This window comes from Oryctolagus cuniculus, chromosome 9, assembly GCF_964237555.1.
Source record: "Oryctolagus cuniculus chromosome 9, mOryCun1.1, whole genome shotgun sequence".
Taxonomy (NCBI): domain Eukaryota; kingdom Metazoa; phylum Chordata; class Mammalia; order Lagomorpha; family Leporidae; genus Oryctolagus; species Oryctolagus cuniculus.
Window position 1 is genome coordinate 109,063,685 of NC_091440.1, and position 15,954 is coordinate 109,079,638.

General features: G+C 40.7%; 1 pseudogene; it reads right to left on the minus strand.

Annotated features, from left to right (window-relative positions):
- Window positions 1–581: 581 nt before the first annotated feature.
- The window catches only part of LOC127491979 (eukaryotic translation initiation factor 1A, X-chromosomal-like), a 61,126-nt pseudogene continuing 45,753 nt past the window's right edge, over window positions 582–15,954 (minus strand).

Consider the following 15,954-nt stretch of genomic DNA (forward strand, 5'->3'; position numbering starts at 1 on the left):
CTGGATTTGGTAATGAGCAATCCACAGGGGTAGGAGTAGGAAGTCAAAAGTGACCACTATATATGTGTAACAACCTGGTGAAATAACTGTCATTAGCTGAGTAAAGAGAGGGAAGTGTTATGACCTGAATTGTTCCTACCCCAAAAGATTCACAGCTGAAACCTTCAGACCTAGTAGCTTGAAAAATTACTCTTTGTAGAAGACATCTTTAAAGACACTAGTAGGTTAAAAATGATGTAGTAACAGCAGGTCCTAAACCAGTCTGACTGCTGTCCTAACAAGAAAAACTGTGGACCTGCAAGGATATCTCTGAGTCACGTACCCAGAGGAAACCCATGTATGTGCAGACACAATACAAAGGCCACTGCCTAGAAGCCACGGTGGATTACCTCAGATTAAATTGACTCTGGTAACTACCTAATGACATAGGTCAGGGAAAGTATCTTTAAGATTTCCAGGCATGTGGGCTTCTAGCCTGCAGAACTATATGAAAATAAACTTCTCCTGTGCTAGCCACCCACCATTGTTTTATAATAGCAACCAAAGAAATATAGTGGTGAGGGCCGGTGCCGTGGCTCACTTGGCTAATCCTCTGCCTGCAACACCAGCACCCCGGGTTCTAGTCTCGGTTAGGGCGCCAGGTTCTGTCCTGGTTGCTCCTCTTCTAGTCCAGCTCTCTGCTGTGGCCCAGGAGGGCAGTGGAGGATGGCCCAACTGCTTGGGCCCCACACCTGCATGGGAGACAAGGAGGAAGCACCTGGCTCCTGGCTTCAGATCGGCACAACCCGCCGGCCGGAGCACTCTAGCTGTAGTGGCCACTTGGGGAGTGAACCAACAGAAAAGGAAGACCTTTCTCTCTGTCTCTCTCTCTCTCACTGTCTAACTCTGCCTGTCAAAAATAAAAAAGAAATATAGTGGTGAGAAGAGCAGGTATTCATATATAGAAATCAATAATTCTATTTGGGCTGTTTCAGATTTAATGCACATAGTAAAAGGCAAGTGAATTGCTCTGGATTTCGAGTCAGCTAAAGGTTCCTAAGCTTTTGACAACAGGCATGGTCATTGCTTTAACCCCACCCTTCTTATTTGAGAGTCTTTCCTTTCAGGTCTTCCATAACCACTGTTTTGTTCGTGTTTGGTGGCTTCAAAGCTGAATTTATTCTTCCATGATACACTAATCCCTTTCATTAATTGCCAACACTGGAAAAGGTTAGAGAAAGGGCATGAGCTCAGTTATATTTGGAGGAATCACCTATTTTCCTCCAGTGTCCATCAACCTCGGTCAAGCATGCCTTACACCATGACAACCCTGTCTGCAGGCTACAACACAATGTGAGCAAGTCTGTCTAGCTCTCCTCTGCTCCTTCTCTCTGACCTCCCTATTCTACCTGAAAGTCTATTGCAAGCCACTTCTCAGGTCATACCATCTCCAGTTTGCTTTCTCAAATTATGTCTGAGAAACCAGATACAGTCATCCTAATAATTTCATGAGACCTTCTAGACCAATGTGGCTACAGTCTGCCTCCTCCCCTAGAGGCCATATGCCCTTCCAGCACTGTTCTGCTTCCCACAGTTTCCAACTACTCATCTAGTTCCTTCTAAAATATCTTGGGGCATTTTCTGCTATAATAACAAAATTCCTGAGACTGAGTACTTTGAAAGCAATAGAGATATAATTGACCTATATCCCTAAAAGCTGTACAGATGAAATCTGTGTTCATTAAATAAAAACCTTCAACAAAGATATATAATTGACTACAGGTAGAAAACCACACCTTACTAACAATCCTCCCTATAATATCAATACATACCTTCAGAACAAGCAGTACAGACATGCTTATCTATGTGTATAGCAGAAGATCCAGTCACCCAGAAGATCAGCACATGGTCCTCCCTGCCATACCTGCTCCAACTATCCGCTACACATCACTAACTCTGTGCAAAACCAAACAATGACAGAAAACTTGCACAACGCCCAAAATAAAAAGTAGCAGAGGGTGATGCTGACGGATGCACATCATCCATGGACAAGATGAACAGGCAACTACAGGGCAGAACAGCATAATCAGCAGCGGAGAAGTTACTGGTCAAGGCAGTTACCTAAAAAGACTTTTGGAAACAGCATACCTTGTTTTCAGATGATTAAAACATGCACACACACACACACACACACACACACGAAAAAAGACCATAGGCTTTGATTTACAGGATTAAATAAAAAAAATCCTCTTAAAATGCATTCCCAAAAAGAGGGGAAAAGACCACAATGAGAATATATTCATCAGATAAAATAGCAACAAAATAAGCAACAGATAAATGATGAACATAATAATATTGCAGAAAAAATCTCTGTACTGTACAACAATTGAGAAAGTAGACAGTATAGAAATCCACTACATACTAGGAAGCCAGTGTTTTGAAGAGGATACCAAACTCCCTATTGAAGTACATACACTAGCCATTAAATAATCAGTTGTGGATGGGTAAATATAAAATATTTTCTACAATAAATAAGGCCCAAACTGAATCTTGCTGAACAAATTAAACAAGAAGAGGATCTCAGAAGAAGGCTTAGATACATGAAATTCCTTGGTTCACTCCAGGAAGGGTGCCTTCATTTCAGGTACTTAAGAATCACAGGATGATGTTGCGGGCACTTTTGCTTCAAAAACGCCAAATATATTAATTAGGACAGATTACTTTAGGTCATGGTGTTCCATAACACCAGATTTCCCTAACCAGGACAAGATCCAGGGACTCTTAGACAATGCATCCTGGACATCAGTTGGCTGTAGATCAACATCCATCACTATCAAGTGTGCACAAGTGTGTTATCATCACCCATTTCAAAGTTAAACAGAAATGACCCTTAGATTAACAAAAATTAATCTAAAGACAATACACATAGGTACACATACCATGAGTGATGGTGGTTGACCACTATAACTGCAAAAATATATTGACCATCTTCATTTCAGGCTATAGGATCACTGCAAATGTGTACCCTTATGCAGAAAGCTATGCAAAGGAAGGGCTGATCTATTAATGGACTTACAAAACAGACTGAAAATCAAATGATGACCAAAACTCATAGCTGTGCTGCCAGTCTGGACAATGTTACTTCAAAAGCTTTGCCCAAGTCACACACTGAACCTTTTAGAAATGAGACACTAACCTCCTCCACCCAACCCCATCCTCCTGGCCTCTGGTCCCAAAGAGAAGTAAGGGATGCAGTGGACATGATGTGAGCAAAATCAGCCTAGTGTATATGGAAGGGGAAGTACACCCAGCATGGAGCTCAAAGGTGCCCTTGTTCTGCTCCTCTTTCTAGAGGGAGCTGCCCTGAGTCTTCCAGCACACACTCAGAAGCAACTCCAGAGTCTTGCAAGATGCTGCTGATCCTGTTCTCAGTGGCCCTGCTGGTCCTGAACCCAGTTGAGAGGATGAATGAAAGTGTGCAAAAATGGGCAGGAACTGGGAGCTATGACTTTCATTAGGGATTGGAGATAATTGCAGATTGGGAGGAGGAGGAAGGGTGATACAAAGAAAGATGGGACTGTGCAGTTCTCATGACAGGATAAGGGTGGTTGTGTCCTCATTGCAAGCCATGTACTTATTCTTTACTTCAAGTATAATTGGAACACATTAAAGAATTTCAACCACAGAAGACAAAGTTTTGTGATTCTGGAAAGATCTTCCTGACTGTGCTGTGAAGAATGCACCAGAAGATGGCAAGACTAATAAAAAGAAGTGTATTTGTGAAGATATTACATAACCAAATAGGGCATGACTGCTGTCATGCTGCACCGGGAATGCAGTTCTGATAAAGGAGGCAAACACACATCAGGCATATTTCAGACTTAAAGACTCATGTCTTCAATTTTTCTCTCTCTCATAGAGATAAAGAAATACCAGGGATCCAATTTCTCATATTTCACCTGCTAATGTTGACGATTTCAATGTGCTCTGAGCAATATGTTCAAGATTGCTCCCAAAACTTACCTCTGATTTCTCCTATTGAGAAAGCATATTAGCAGAAGCAAAGCACTTAAGTAAAGACAAACAGTTCAAAAAAAAGAAGACAAACAGCAGAAGAATAGCAAAATAGGACTTTGAAATACCCAGAGCACTTAATTTTACCAGGAAATTTGAGGGATCCTAAAGAGGACAAAAACAGGTTTGTGTACATTGAGTTCATGGTTGCCGCACCCCTGGCACTCCCACTTCCCTTTCTGATGGAGTTCACAGAGTGGCCAATGAGGTACCTTAAAGAAATCCAAGCTCAAAAAATGGCCAACATGAAAAATCTTTGTGAAATCCCAGTGGAAAAGGGGCCATCAAAGAAGGAGGTACCTTTCTCTGAAGGGAGGAGAGAACTTGCACTTTGACTATGGCCTTGTCTAAATACTGACTGAGTGTGAACTCCAGAGGCTTCCATATCCTTGGCAGCTCTTCACAAGAGCCTCAGGTGATCACTACCACCATAAATAAGAGTGTCAATTGTTAAATCAACAACAGGAGTCACTGTGCACATGCTCCCCATGTAGGACCTCTGTCCTTAATGAGTTGTACTATGGGAATTAATGGCAAAACTAGTCTTCAAACAGTACTTAATTCTTTGTGTGTCTGTGTGGATGCACACTATTGAAATCTACTTAGTATAGAGTTGATCTTCTGTATATAATGATAATTAATAATGAATCTTAATGAAGAATGGGATCAGAGAGGGAGTAGGAGGTGAGATGGGAGTTGGGGTGGGAGGGCAGGTATGGGGGGAAGAACCACTATAATCCAAAAGCTGTACCTATGAAATTTATATTTATTAAATAAAAGCTTTCTTAAAAAAAGAGTTTCAGGCTATGACTAGAGGTACTCTTTTCCCCAAAGAATAATTGTAAGCTCTGGCAGATTCTGTCTGGATTCTTACTCCTCCACCGTACGAAGAGCCCCTCAACTGCTTAATTTTTTCCCCAGAATTCCTCTCTGGACTTATGTGATTTGGGGAGATACTCAAAGACATTTCAGTTTGGGCCTCTTTTCTCTATGATTCTATGCACAGCTCTGTCCCTGAGAATGATAAACATTTCTATAACTATTCAGTGGATCCTTGTGGCCTATCATTTTGTCAGCCTCATCTCTGTATTTCTCTACTTGCATATTGAGACTGGAGAGGCAGCTCTACTTTTAACTTAGGTTTCAGAATCTCAGATGTAGCAAGATTTAGTTGTGCCTCAAAATATAACTGGCAACACAACTCAAATTTGCTTTCTTTCTTTCCTTGGACACATCCTCTGTGAATTCAAAGGTATCTAAGAGCTCTCCTTTAGTCTAATGCAAGGGTACATACTTGTGCTGATTGTATATGATACCTAATATAAAGGCTACCAAAGGTTATCTAGTCTGGCAAATATTTGCTTTTACATTAATATCTGAGGATAGCTAAAAAATCTATATGGACAAAAAAGTATGAATCCAAATGTTAAAAGCATATCTCAGAATACCTCCCAATGACCTTCACAGAAGCCAAAACCATTCACTGTTTTGAACATGCTCTTGCAAATATTTATATGCACATAAACACATATAATCCTTAATACAAACAGAATAATATTTTATCAACATATCAGTATTCTCATTTCAAACAACATATTTCTTAGGAAACTTACACATCAACTCAAAGAGATATATCAATTTTGTAGGGATTTTGTTGTTGGCTGTTTTTGTAGTTATTTTTTCTTTGGTTTGAACTTTGTTTTACTTTGTAAAAAGGTATGTTATACCATTCTATGATTGTACCATGACTTCTTTAACCAATACCCAAGCAATGGACATTTCGGCTGGTTTCAGTTTTTGCTGTTACTGGTGCACACTACAGTGAGCATCTTTGTAAATGTATCTTTGTACATTTTCAGTAGCAACCAAAGACAAACAACCTAAGAATACTATTTTGTTCTCCATGCTTTCATGTTGTAAGCACAGTTTAGGTCACGTGCTCTTCTAGGTGTATATAAACAGCAAATAGAGAGAAATTATGAAGGAAATAGGAGAAGAAGTGGGAGAGGGAGAGAAGGTGGGCTCTCACCGATATCACTTCAATAGTACTGCAAGGGATTAGAAGTTTCCTACTCTGGCAAGTCTTCCCTATAAACTTCTCTATTTGTTTCTGAATGAGCATAAGTAAATAATGTCCTTCAGGAAACATAACATTGAAACAGTAACACTGTCTTCAACATCTAATACAATAGCATACAACTTCTGATTGGCATTTGGTTTTGTTAGTGAATCTGAAATGTGAGGGTAATAAATACAAGGCAAGAACATCCACATAACCTTTGCATTGATTATTCCAGCACATTTTGTTCCTCATTCATCCACAAGGCAACATCTAGGTGAAAAGAGTCCCATTTTTCCCCACCTTGCCTGAATTCTACAACTCAAACACAATTCTAAGTTATATATTTATTTACTTTACCATTTTTGTTCATACGAGGACTGGATTTTCAGAAAACTAACCTAATCATTAAAATTAAGGCTGGGCCGCCACCGCAACTGCCACTGCCGCTGCCCCAGAACCACCCTGGGACCGACAGGTGAGACACACATGATTGAGTGAGGAAGGAAATCAAAATCAAAACAAAATGAATAGCGCCTGCGGGAAGAGGGCTCAATCCAGTGTCACGAGCTGATGGATTGAACATGCCAGGATCCCTTGGTGTCTCCATCCCCCCACAATCAGAGCTGCAGTGGGCAGAGAGCAGCCATCTTGTTTGTTTACATTCGGGCATAAAGGAGGGCGGCTCTGCTTTTGCCCTCTGAAGGAGGAAACTTTACTAGCTGGGACCAAGTTGGTTTGGAGCTTCTCCCCTCACCTCGCGCAGGGGCCGCAGTGAGTGGGCGGCAGCTGATCAACGAGGCGCAGGCACTTTGGTGCAAACAAAGGTACAGGGAAACCGGCCCCAAGAGGCGAAGCTTGGCACCTCAAAGACCTGACACCAGCCTACTCAAGTTACCAAAAAAGAAAGAAAGAAAGAATCAAACTCTAGAAGGTAGAGCTGACTGCTTACACTGGCTATTGGTACAGACACACAGCAGCCCATAACAGAGGGAAATCAACCTGAAAATTAAGCCAAACAGAAATGCCCAAGAACAAAAGAAAAATCCAGAATAAGAATATAGAAAAACCTATGAACTTACCAATGGAGCAGGCTAAACCACCCATAATAGAGGCTGAAGAAGAAGAATTTGAAATCATGCCAGAAAAAGAATTCAGAAAATTAATAATCAGATCACTTAGAAATAATGAGAAAAAGGCCAGCGCTGCGGTCAACAGGCTATTCCTCTGCCTAGTGGCGCCAGCACACCGGGTTCTAGTCCCAGTCGGGCCCCGGATTCTGTCCCGGTTGCCCCTCTTCCAGGCCAGCTCTCTGCTGTGGCCAGGGAGTACAGTGGAGGATGGCCCAAGTGCTTGTGCCCTGCACCACAGGGGAGACCAGGAGAAGCACCTGACTCCTGCCTTTGGATCAGCGCGTTGTTCCGGCTGCAGTGCACAAGCCACGGCGGCAATTGCATGGTGAACCAATGGCAAAGGAGGACCTTTCTCTCTGTCTCTCTCTCTCTCACTGTCCACTCTGTCAAAAAAAAAAAAAAAAAAAAAAGAAAGAAAGAGAAACATAATCAAGATCTGAACGAAAAGCATGCACAAGTATTAGAGATCATAAAGAGAAGCCAGAATGAAATACTAGAAATGAAAAACTCAACTGACCATATAAAAAACACCCTGGAATCCCTCAGAAATCACACAGATGAAATAGAAGAGCGAATATCAGAACTCGAAGATAAAATTCCAAAAATAATACAGTCAGTTCAAGCACAGGAAGAAGAAATTAGAAAATCAAAAAATATGGTTGGAGACCTACAAGATTCAATCAAGTGTAGAAATGGAGGAGTGTGGAAAATATAATGCTGAGTGAAATATCCAGTCTAAAAGGGACAAATATCATATGTTCTCCCTAATCAATCACAACTAACCGAGCAGCTAAAAGGAAACCCGGTGAAGTGAATGGACACTATGAGAAACAGTGACTTGATCGGCCCTTCTCTTGACTATTGAGGAACAACTTACTATTTTATTCCTTTTAGTATTTTTTGTTGCTGTTGTTTATTTGTTCTACTTAATACCATCGGTTGGACTCTGTAATTAATACACAATTATTCTTAGGCATTTAAAATTAACAGAAAAGTGCTCTCTGTTAAATATAAGAGTGGGAATAAGAGAGGAAGGAGACATACAGGTCGGCACATGCTCTCTTGAACTTAGATCCAAGGTAGAGCTAGAAATGTGCCAGGGGATTCCAATTCAATCTTATCAAGGAGGCATGTACCAATTCCATCTCACTTGTTAAAGTGATAAGTTTAAGTACATAATTGATCAAAAAGATAGGTTAAGTGTCGAAGAGATTTCACAAATAAGACAAATGTCTGCAAATAATGAACGATAGATTTAAAAGGGAGAGAATGATCCTGCAGAGGAAGCAGGATACAGAGCAGACTCATAGAATGGCTAATGGGGCCGGCGCCGTGGCTCACTAGGCTAATCCTCCACCTAGCGGCGCCGGCACACCGGGTTCTAGTCCCGGTCGGGGCGCCGGATTCTGTCCCGGTTGCCCCTCTTCCAGGCCAGCTCTCTGCTGTGGCCAAGGAGTGCAGTGGAGGATGGCCCAGGTGCTTGGGCCCTGCACCCCATGGGAGACCAGGAAAAGCACCTGGCTCCTGGCTCCTGCCATCGGATCAGTGCGGTGCGCCAGCCGCAGCGCGCCAGCCGCGGCGGCCATTGGAGGGTGAACCAACGGCAAAGGAAGACCTTTCTCTCTCACTGTCCACTCTGCCTGTCAAAAAAAAAAAAAAAAAAAGAATGGCTAATGCCCTAAACAGCACTCCACCCTCAGAATCAACGCTTGGGGCATTCGGATCTGGCTAAAAGGCCCATGAAGGTCTCACAGGCACGGAAAGCCAAGACACTGTGGCAAAAATGACCTGAATGAAAGATCTGGGTGAACAAGATCCCAGCAGAAAGAACGAGCCATCAAAGAAGGAGGCCCCTTTCTCTGAAGGGAGGAAGGAACCTCCACTGTGATATGGCCTTCACTAAACAAGTTCAGAGTTGGTGAACTCAAGAGGCTTCCATAGCCTTGACATCTCATGGCAAGAGCCTCGGGTGATTACTGACATCATAAATAAGAATGTCAACTGTAAAATCAACAACAGAAGTCACTGTGCACCTGCTCCCCACATAGGATCTCTGTCCTTAATGTATTTTACTATGAGAATTAACAGTAAAACTACTAGTTTTTGAACACTACTCTATATCTTGTGCGGTTGTGTGGATGCAGTCTGTTGAAATCTTTGCTTAGTATATACTAAGTTGATCTACTGTATATAAAGATGATAGAAAAGGAATCTTGATGAAGAGTGGGATGGGAGAGGGAGCAGGGGATGGCATGGCTGTGGGTGGGAGGGAGGTTATGAGGGGAAAAGCCACAACAATATAAAGTTGCACTTTGCAAATTTACATTTAGGAAATAAAAATAAATAAATAAAATTTAGGCTGATGGTATTTTAACAATACCTTTTAAATATCCAAGAACTGCACAATTTTGTGGACACATGTAAATAACATGTAACTATAGAACTCAAGAAAGCATAGGGGTGGGTGTTGATACATTGGTCAAGACTTCACCTGAGATGTCTGCATCCCATACTAGAGTGCCTGGGTTGAGTTCTGGCTCTGCTTCTTATTTCAGCTCCTGTTACTGTGCACTCTAGGAGGCAGCAGGTGATGGCTGAAATACTTGGTTCCCTGCTACCCATGTTGGAGACAAAGACTGAGTACCTGACATCAGGGCCTAGCCCTCATTCTCACAGGCATCTGGAAAATGAACCAGCAGATGGGAGATCTCTCGATGTATATACCTGTCTCTGCATGTTTATTTCTGCCTTTCAAATAAATTAAAACAAATAAATTTTAAAAATTTAAAAAGAGAATTACACAGCAGGCCTTCTCTGGGAAAAAAAAAATGTCTTACATAAAGGACCCCTGTGGGTGACCTCAGTGGAAAGAAATGGCCACCAAAGAATGATGCACTTTCCTCTGAAGGGAGAAGAGAACTTTGCTTATGGCCTTGTCGAGCCAGTAGCTCCAAAAGGCTTCCATAGCTGAAGTAAGCTCTTGTCAAAAGCCTTGGGTGATCATTAATGTCATACTGAAGAGTGTTATTTGTTGGGGCCGGCGCTGTGGCACAGCTGGTTAACGCCCTGGCCTGAATCGCCAGCATCCCATATGGGCACCGGTTCTAGTCCCGGTTGCTCCTCCTCCAGTCCAGCTCTCTACTATGGCCTGGGGTAGCAGTGGAGGATGGCCCAAGTGCTTGGGCCTCTGCACCCACTTGGGAGACCTGGAGGAAGCTCTCGGCTCCTGGTTTCAGAATGGCGCAATTCCGCCATTGTGGCCATTTGAGGAGTGAACCAACTGAGGGAAGACCTTTATCTCTGTCTTTCTCTCTCACGTCTGTAACTCTACCTGTCAAATAAATAAATAAAATCTTTAAAAAAATAGTGTACTACTTAGGAATAGTTAACCTTTTCAATTAACTCTCAGTCTTTTAAAATAAGTGAAAAAAGTCCTATTTGTATCTCCCTATCAATTTACCATCTTTCTTTTCAATAAAAGGGAAGGATACATTAGGCTTAACACTGTGGCAAGCAACAAAATCTAGCTAGAATTTACTAGCATTGCTTTGATTTCATGGTTACTTTCTAGTGATGGCCAACGTCATCAGTTTTCTATGTGTGGTAATGGCATTCACAATTTTTTTAAAAATGCATTTAAGCTTTAAAAAAAGAAAATTCTTCTATAATTTTCTTGAATCTATTTAGATTTTGTTATATATTTTTCCTCTTTCTCATTGTAAAATGACCAATCCTTCTGTTTGAACGAAAATTAATTTTTTCTTAATGAAACATACACATCATGACTTTACTTAACAAAAACATACCTTAAGTTTTTCATTTACAGAACTGGTTCCATGGCTACTTCTACTTTTCAGAACTAGATATTAATTAGAATAATTAATTCTTAGGAAATTTAACTGTTAGAAGCATGGGATGTTTTGTACAATCTCTTTAATTTGACACAGGACATGTTGTTGCTATAGAAAAGTCTTGCATTCTTCTGTAATTAAGAAGCCAAAAGTGCAGATGTCCTAAACAGCACTCTGGCCTCAGAATCAGCTCTTAAGTCATTCAGATCTGGCTAAAAAGCCCATGAGAGTATTTCAGGCATAGAAAGCCAAGATACTTGGAAAAAAAAATGGCCTAATGAAAGATCTCTGTGAGTGAGATCCCAGCAGAAAGAACGGGCCATCAAAGAAGGAGGTACCTTTCTCTGAAGGGAGGAGAGAACTTGCACTTTGACTATGGCCCTGTCTAAGTAAGATCGGAGTTGGCAAACTCAAGAGGCTTCCATAGCCTTGGCAACTCATGACAAGAGCCTCGGATGATTACTGATGCCATAAACAAGAGTGTCAATTGTTAAATCAACAACATGAGTCACTGTGCACTTACTCACCATGTAGGATCTCTGCCCTGTACATTGTGATTTAATGCTATAACTAGTACTCAAGCAGAACTTTATACTTTGTGTTTCTGTGTGGGTGCAAAGTGTTGAAATCTTCACTTAGTATACACTAAATTGATCTTCTGTATATAAAGATAATTAAAAATGAATCTTGGAGTGGATGGGATGGGAGATGGGATGGTTGCAGGTGGGAGGGAGGTTATGGGGGGAAAAAGCCACTATAATCCAAAAGTTGTACTTTGGAAATTTATATTTATAAAACAAAAGTTAAAAAAAGAAGTCAAAAGTGGACAAATGTGAGTTTGGTAGCCATTTTGTATTAATTTATATGTTGCTATTATTATATATTATATTACCTAGATATTGGTTAAATATGGGTTACTTAACAAATTAGCAAAACTCAAAAGGTACAGATCTAAGAGAGACTGCAAATATTTTAGCAGATGATATATACAAGATAATGATGATTGGAAAGTTCATTTTAAACTTTCTTCCTTCTTCAACATTATTCAACTATTTATACTTCATTTTGCTTGAATTACTCATGAACACTTAATGATATTAGAGTGAACAGCCCTCTGAAGTTATTTCCTTGTTAAATATTTCTCCAGCAAGTACATGTTAGGCAGTCATCATCATAGTGAGACTTTTGAAAATGCTAAAGACAGGGGAGACAAAAAGAGTTTGAATTTAAAAAATAGGGGAAATTAGGTGTGATTCATTAATTGTGCAAAATATAATACTATGAGATGGTCATAATAGGGGATATGAGGTGAGGAGTACATGGGAACTCTGTATTACTATCTCACATATTTTGCTTTGTAAATTTAAAACTATTCTGAAGTAAAGTTATTCAAAATAAAACCCTTGTTATGTTTGAGAATCAAATTCTGTTTGAAGAGATCTCCCTCACTACCACCTCTGTGAGAACAAGAACATAATATTTTATAATTCAGGAAAGACATCTTTCATGTGGAATTTCTGTCTCTTTTTTTCCATTCGCACATTTATTCTTATGTGGAACTCATCACTCTAAATGTTAGAATTCATTAGGGCTGTGAAATGCCAGGAAGAATAAAAATAGTCTGCTAATATCATACTTAAAATCAAAAACTCAGTAGTTAAATCTTCTTTCATTAAACCAAAAACATTGAGTGACTTAAATTTACCAAAAATTTACCCAAGTCATATGAACCTGAAAAGGCTTTGGATCAATTTTTAAACATCCCAGAGAGACTATTTAATTTACATAAGTAATCTTCAATCCCACCAAATATGACACTTATAAATTAATTTTATCAATACCACCCATATTTACCCACCTAAATAGCATACATTTCAATATCTATAGAAAGAAGTAAATCTTAGAGTTTTCATTTAGTATGTTAGAAATCTGTGTATATCAATTAATAATACATTCCATTTTTCTGAAATGTTCATACTTCCCCTTTTATTTTCTAATATACCCTACAGGTGCCAATTTTGGTTAGGTGGCATCTTCCTCACCAAGGCCACAAAATTCTAACTTCCTTTTGCTAAATTTATCCCTTTCTTTAGAAAAGGAAAGTTTCCAGGACTGACTGGTGTTGCAACATTGCAGGTTAAGTCACCATCTGCAATGCCAGCATCCCATATGGCAATAGCTCATGTACCAGGTGCTCCACTTCCAACCCAGCTCCCTGCTAATGTGCCCGGAGAAAGCAGCAAGAAGATGGCCCAGGTACTTAGGCTCATGCAACCAATTTAGGAAACCAAGAGAAAGCTCCTGGTTCCTCATTTTTCAGCCTGGCCTAGCCCTGGCCATTGCAGCCATTTGGGAAGTAAACCAGCAGATGGAAGAGATGGAAGTCTCTCTCTCTCTCTCTCCCCCTTGCCCTTTGTAAATCTGCCTTTAAAAATAAATAAATAGGGGCCAGTGTTGGGAGACGGTGTTGTGTGACAACACAGCCAATGTGGGTGCTGCTTAGAGACCTGATTGTACCACTTCCCTTCCAGCTCCACTTTCCATCCAGCTCCCTGCTAAAGTGCCTGGGAAAACAGCAGAAGATAGTCCACAGCTTCAGCCTGGCCCAGTCCTCCTCCTCATACTCTCCTCTCCCTTTCACATTAATAAAAAATAAATCTTTAAAATAAATAAATAAATCTTAAAATGCAAGGAAAGAAGGAAGAAAGAAAGGGAGGGAGGGAAGGAAGGATGAAGGGGGGTGGAGAGAAGTAAGAGTTTCTGCAATCAAAGAATTCCAGACTCCTTGGATTCTTATGAACTCATTGTTAACCTTTCTTCCTGGAACTTTTCTGACAAGTCCCTTTACTGGACTTAGTTCATTTTCTGTTATAACACTTGATTCAAAAACAGCCTGACTTCTGGACCTACGAAGAATTGAAAGTGCTCACACAAACTTGGGGACTCCAGCACAAGTTGGGGGAATCATGACTGAGACAGACTTATCAGGGATGATCCCCAAAGAAGAGCATGAAGTACTGAACAGAGAGAGCTTTGCATGGGAATCACCCACGCCCATTTGCTGGGTGTTCCTGGTGTTCAGAAGATTCTCCTACAGATCCTGTTCTTCCCACTGTTTTTTCCACAAGCAGTCTATCCAATATGCTAAGGAATAAAACCAAGTCTTGTCAAAGCTTATAAGTCAAGAAAACTGACCCTATCATTCCATTTAAACAGCTCACTTGACCCTGGGGTCACCAAAGACTTCAATCACTGGACATTGCCCAGTCTTCTCTTACCTTGCTTCTTAGCAGTGATGACAGTGTTTCCAATCTGCCCCAAGTGCAATATTCTATTCCTCTTGTTACACGATACTGTACATTATTTGTTTTCATTGTAATTATATTCTCGCTACACTCATTATTTCTTTCATTTGTTAAATTATTAAAGTTTGATTTATTAATTTTTTGAAGGCAGCCATGGTTGGGTCAAGAGTCATAACTTCATCTGGATTTGCCAAGTAGGTAGCAAGGCTGAAAAACCTTGAGCCATCACCCACCCCCTCCTAGGCCAAGCACTAGCAGGAAGCTGGACCAGAAGTAGAGCTGGAACTTGAACCCCAGCACTCCAATATGGCACGTAGGGATCCTAAGTGGCACCCTAACCACTGTACCACAATATCCATCCCATCTGTTAAATAAGAAATTTATTAAGTGCCTTGTCTATGCCAGGAATCTTACTGCAAATTAAAAATTCAGGGGTGAATACAAAACCACAGTCCCACCTTCAGGGAGCCAATGGCTCCACCATTGTGAATGGAGTTCTTGAGTTTATAAAAGGCTTTGGTAAGATGCCTGGCCCTTCCATCTCTTCCTCAATGTGAGTGAGTTCAGCATTTCCCCTGCTCAGCCCTACAATTCCCTAAATGATGATGCCAGAGAAGTTGAGAAACATTCTCTCACCAGACTCTGAGTCAGCCAGTAGCTTGATCTCTGATTCTTTAGGCCCTAGAAAAGTGAGAAAAAAATTTCTAACACTAAAAAATTACTGGAGTGGCCAGCATTTTGGTATAGCAGGTTAAGCTGCCATTTGCAACTGTGAGAATTCCATACTGCAATGCCAGTTCGAGTCCCACCACAGCTTCTCTGCTTTCAATCTAGCTCCCTACTAATGAGCCTATAAAGGCTACACATGATGGCCCAAATACCTGGGCCACTGACATCAACAGACATTGATGGAATTCCAGGTTCCTGGCTTCAGTCTGACTCAAGCCTAACTGCTGAAGATGTTTGAGGGAGTGAATCAGCAGATATATTTCTCTCTCTCTCTCTCTCTATCTCTCTCTCTATCTCTATCTCTGTCACTGTTACTCTGCATTTCAAGTAACTAAATTTTTCAAAAATTACTAGAGCTAAAGTGTTTGATTTTTTCAGCCTTAACTGATAAAAAAAATTGATACCATGAAACGTGATGTTCTTGAAATAAAAAGCTAGAAGTGTAGAAGCAGCTTGGAACTTGGACAAGGATGGAGGTTGGAAGAGTTTGGAAGTGAAGGCTAGAAAAAGTCAAACTGTCATTCAAGAGCACAAGCAGGGATTCTCATGAGGACTCAGAAAAAGAACAAATCTGCAGTTGTAGCTTCAGTGGACTTGAAGATCACTTCAGGGCCTGGAGAAGTGTGTCCGTAAGCAGAGGAACAGGAAAGGCCATTCTGATGCAGTCTCAGGGGGAAAGAATGAGGGACATGTTATTGGAAGCTTGATTAAAGGCCTTCTTTGTTACAAAGTTGCTTCTTAGCTAAATTTGGTTGAATTGTGCTCCTGTGCTAAGTTTTCACGGAGAGTAGAAGTTAAGAGTGATTGACTAGGCTGTCTAGTGG